General features: G+C 45.4%; 1 pseudogene; it reads right to left on the bottom strand.

Annotated features, from left to right (window-relative positions):
- LOC125547265 (UPF0481 protein At3g47200-like) overlaps positions 1–4,940 on the bottom strand; it is a 123,504-nt pseudogene extending 118,564 nt beyond the window's left edge.
- Positions 4,941–5,542: the final 602 nt, after the last annotated feature.

The following is a 5,542-nucleotide window of genomic DNA, read 5'->3' as shown; positions in this document are numbered from 1 at the left end:
TGATCCAATTGATTTGGTTGCTTGCTTGTCTGAATTTGGTGGTTACAAGTTCAGTTGTAGAAGAATTTGGGTTACATGTAGTATGTCTGAATTTGGGTTACATGTAGCTGTCAGACTGAATTTTGGTGGATACCTGCTCTGCTTCTGAGTAAGATAAACATTGCATTGCAGAATCTAGTATAATGCCTATCTGAACTTTGCTGGGTGCTTCCTTGTTGCTAGAAATTCAGTTGCAGAATTTAGTTACATGCCTATCTGAATTTTGTTGGGTGCTCGCCTGCTGCTAAATTCAGTTATTACAGAAGTTAGTTACATGCCTGTCTGAATTTTGGTGAGTGCTTGCTTCCTACTAAAAGTTCAGTTGCATAATTTAGTTACATGTCTATCTGCATTTTGTTGGGTGCTACTTCTGTCAGATAAGAATCTGGTTCAGTTAAAAACTGCACTGTCAAATCTGGACAGCCAGCTTCTAGGTGAAAAACAAGTTAGTTATTCTTAGAATTTCGAGTTGCCTCTATATGAAATTTGTAAAGCAAGTTCCAAGCTTTCCGTAGAGTATTTATTTGCGTCGTTTGGATGTATGGTTTGAGAGCAGCCACCATTTTAGTTTGTTGTCCCGAAAGTTAGTATCCTGAGCGCATTGTTTTCGTATGCCAGTTTACGGCCTTATAGAGGCTGTTTTTGAAAAAAGTTTCAATACGAATTTTGTAGAGGGTACTTGTTTACTGCAACAACACAATTAATTAACCAACATACATGCATACTTGGCTTGAGAAAATATGGATGCGTGTGGAAACTTGCGGAAGACAAACTAAATGTAGCCATTAGATATGTTGCTAGGTGCCAAACAGAAGAAATGACTATTTTAGATGTTTGGAGCTGGGGTATCTTACTTAGCACCATGTGTAATTGTTTTACAGCACTGACTTAATCATGTTTGTTGCTGCTGCTACGGCATATGGAGAATAATTTAGGCACCATAAGCGTAATATCATTATAAACTTCTGAGATGCGTGATCTTTAGTACTGTAGTACTTGCTCTTATCAGATCATCAAATGCGCGATCTTTTGTTCAAAGACGGTTCTCATCGCAGGAATCAATGGGCGCTGGTTGTTGTTATAGTACTAGTCATAATGCTGCAAGGGGAACTATTTTTACATTCTATCACAGTAATCACACACTAGTACATAGGGATCTATTAGCTTAGCAAAACTGGCATTTTGGCTGAGTATTAAACAGCAAAATGTCCCTTCATCTGTCGCTACTTACTTGTCTAAGCCTGACAATATTATTCCATCTAATTGTTGTGTGTTATTATCTTGAATACATTTCTCTTTTAATTTATTTTCAATCTTCCAAGCCCGGACCCTTCCGCGAACCCTGCGGAAGCAGGAGCTATGTGCAGCGCGCTGCCCTTTTTATCATCTTGAAAATGTCACCACTACTTGTTTTATTCTCTGTGCACTGTGTTTGCTGGAGACTAACACTCTCTTATTTGACCATGCAGTGATTACCTCTTCAAGCTATTGCTTATTGGAGACTCAGGTGTTGGCAGGTCATGTCTTCTGTTAAGATTTGCAGTAAGAATCTCTATCTCAAGCATGATCCATTTTGCTATCTCTTTCCCGTCTATATATTATGGAAGGTTTCCATGTTAAAATTTAGGTAGTTGATGGATACATCATGGAATTGACCATTTTGTTTATAGGATGTGTAAGCTGAATCATTATTCACAATTGTTCGAATTTAAATTGTTCAACATGAATAGTTCATTATTGGTAGCTAGTACATTTTTCCACAAGATGATGGGCATCCTTATATACTACTCCCTCTGTAAACTAATATAAGAGCGTTTTGAAGATTCATAATAGACTAAAAGAGACAGATAATTGAAGAAAATACCCTACTAGATCTGCACAAGGGCGCGAACTAACAAGTTTTCACTTTCTCAACTGGGTGCAGGGTGATCGACGAGGACTACTGCGGCTCGATGGGAGTCGTGCTCTTCACCTACTCGGAGGCAGACTTCACCGTGAAGCCCTGCGACCGTGTCATAGAGATTATCGTCCAGGTGATTGCGACGCAGGAGGTCCCCGGGGTGGGGACCTCAACGCCACCGTCCGGAGGTCACCGAGGTGGAGGACGACGCCACCGTCCGGAGTTCCTCAAGGTGGAGGACCTCGACACTTTGTACATACATCTAGAGAAGTGGTCTGGTTAGGTTGGTGGTGAAATGCTAGGGAAGGTACCAACCTTTTGATGATGGTTGTGTGTGTCTCCGTGATCTCTTCAAATTGAGATGTTGAATGTTGCATCCATGAACACTGCAAGTGTTAAGATGGTTCTCTGAAATTTATTTTGCACTGGACATGTCTCTGATCTCCATTCATGAATACTGCATCTATTTTTATTTTTTTAATTCCTAATTTGCTACTAGTAGCGTTGGGAAAAAAGTGCCCTACTATTATTTAGGATACTAGTAACGCTGGTATTGTAGGCACGCTTCTACTACTTCATTAGTAGTGGTGCGAGTCTGTAATAGCAGTAGCGTGGGTTGCACATGCTACTACTAACAAAGTTAGTAGTAGTGCGGGTTTCTCCCACGCTACTACTAACTATTAGCTGTAGCGCCTTATTAGTAGCGCCGGTCCCCGCGCTGCTGATACACCTAAAACCCGTGCTGCCGCTAGCCTTTTCCCTAGTAGTGTATGACTATGAGATTATGCAACTCCCGTTTACCGAAGGAACACTTTGTGTGCTACCAAACGTCACAACGTAACTGGGTGATTATAAAGGTGCTCTACAGGTGTCTCCGAAGGTACTTGTTGGGTTGGCGTATTTCGAGATTAGGATTTGTCACTCCGATTGTCGGAGAGGTATCTCTGGGCCCACTCGGTAATACACATCACTTAAGCCTTGCAAGCATTGCAACTAATGAGTTAGTTCCGGGATGATGTGTTACGGAACGAGTAAAGAGACTTACCGGTAACGAGATTGGACTAGGTATTGAGATACCGACGATCGAATCTCGGGTAAGTAACATACTGATGACAAAGGGAACAACGTATGTTGTTATGCAGTTTGACCGATAAAGATCTTCGTAGAATATGTAGGAGCCAATATGAGCATCCAGGTTCCGCTATTGGTTATTAACCGGAGACGTGTCTCGATCATGTCTACATAGTTCTCCAACCCGTAGGGTCCGCACGCTTAAAGTTCGATGACAGTTATATTATGAGTTTATGGTTTTGATGTACCGAAGGTAGTTCGGAATCCCGGATCAGATTGGGGACATGACGAGGAGTCTCGAAATGGTCGAGACATAAAGACCGATATATTGGACGACTATATTCGGATATCGGAAAGATTCCAAGTGATTCAGGTATTTTTTTGAAGTACCGAAGAGTTACGGGAACTCACTGGGAGTAGATGGGCCTTATTGTGCTTTAGGGGAAAGAGAGAGGAGAGGTTGCACGACCCCCAAGGCCTAGTCCGAATTGGACTAGGGGGGGGGGGCGGCGCCCCCTCCTTCCTTCTCTTCTCTTTTCCCTTTCCTTCTCTCCTACTCCTACTACTTGTAAGGGCTCCTAGTTCTACTAGGAAAGGGGGAATCCTACTCCCGATGGGAGTAGGACTCCCCTAGGGCGCGCCATAGAGAGGGCCGGCCCTCTCCCTCCTCCACACCTTTATATACGGGGAGAGGGGCACCCCTTGGAGAGGACAATTGATCTCTTGATCTCTTAGCCATGTGTGGTGCCCCCTCCATCATATTCCACCTCGATCATATCGTAGCGGTGCTTAGGCGAAGCCTTGCGTCGGTAGCATCATCATCACCGTCACCACGCCTCGTGTTGATGAAACTCTCCCGTGAAGCTCTGCTGGATTGGAGTTCGCGGGACGTCATCAAGCTGAACGTGTGCTGAACTCGGAGGTGCCGTACGTTCGGTACTTGGATCGGTCGGATTGTGAAGACGTACGACTACATCAACCGTGTTGTGCTAACGCTTCCGCTTTCGGTATACAAGGGTACTTGGACAACACTCTCCCCTCTCATTGCTACGCATCACCATGATTCTGTGTGTGCGTAAGAAAATTTTGAAATTACTACGTTACTCAACAACATCATGGCCGGCGCTGCCTCTTTATACGTCGGTCTTCTCATGAGAACAAGGGCATTCTTTGTGATCTCTTTCATCACATGATCTTTACCAACCAAAGCCGTCAGCTCCCCAATCTTCTCCAGGACGAAGAAAGGTATCTGGTTCTCGGCGAGGTAGAAGACGTTGCGGACCACCGCCAACGCCTCCGCCCTGTTCGCCGATGGGACGCCGACATCTACAGTCACTGGCGCATCATCTGCTGGATGTGATTGGAAGACAACGAGACGGCAGAGTATGTAGCAGCCGCCGAGGAGTAGGAGTAGCATGCGCACAAACTTCTCACTGGTCATGTCATCAAACGTGTTGGCGTAGCAGTTCCTAACGGATTCTTATAGGTATGCGAGCTCGTTGATGTAGACGTTCACCGTCATGCCGGGTCTCGTGGCTCTTGCAGCCGAGAGAACCTTGCCAAGACTCGTCAGCTTGTCATGCTTCATGGCGAGGTGCGGGCTCCTGCTCTGGTGACGAGGGTAGTTGTACGGGCCGATGGCGACGTGGTCAGGATCGTACTCGCTGCAGTCGACCTTGGCGACCAACGATGATGGGACAAGAAGAGCGCCTGTCGCCAACCGGCGCCTGGGATGAGTTGAGGTCGTCTAGTTTCCCACTAAGCTCATTGGCCAGCCGAGCCATCTCTATAACGTAGGAATCGGTAGAATCGCTGGATTGGCCTGCAATGGAAGTCGACCAGTCAGCAAACGGAGCGTGATTAGTTAGCACGCACATGAAAAAATTGAACAGACGCAAGGATAAGTTTTCTTGGCACCTTGCTGCTCCATTTGCTTGTCCACAAGTAGTAAACCAATTGATTCGCTTACTCTGCCGCCTAGCAGAGTAGCAGTTGTTCCTGGGCTCCTGAAGTTCTGATGCCCTCTCAACGCTCAGTTCACGCTTTGTTTCAGAGTTGCTAGCCCATCATCTGTATATGTAACCCTTCCTCCTACTTTACATTTCATTGAGGATAAGAAAAGAAGATTCACGCGCAGGCAGGAACTGTTAGATTACACATGAAGCTGCTCAAAGGCTGATATAATTGAGACACACTTTGCAAAAAGGAATCGACATATGATATGAGCTAGAGTCAAGTCAAGCACTGAGGTGTGCATGTTTCAGAGTGGCTACAAGAAAATGGTTTGGCGTGACCTGCTTGCGCACGTTTGATTCCCTGCCTGCATCGCCATCAGGTCTAGAGGCAGCACCGGCCAACGGAGAAAGGAGTACTACTTGGCTGCTTTTCGTGCTTGGCAACGAGTCCAAGCTGGTCCATCTTGCTACATCCAGCAGTTTGGTATAAGAATAGTACATGCTTTCAGTGTCAGATTCCATCCAACTGTCGCTGATGGGAGGCCCGCTAAACTTCAATTTGTATACACGCTGACGC

The sequence above is a fragment of the Triticum urartu genome, chromosome 3A, assembly GCF_056163025.1.
Source record: "Triticum urartu cultivar PI428250 chromosome 3A, HENAU_Tu73, whole genome shotgun sequence".
In the NCBI taxonomy this organism is placed as follows: domain Eukaryota; kingdom Viridiplantae; phylum Streptophyta; class Magnoliopsida; order Poales; family Poaceae; genus Triticum; species Triticum urartu.
The sequence above is the reverse complement of the archived record's forward strand: the minus strand, read 5'-3'. Positions and strand labels throughout refer to the sequence as shown.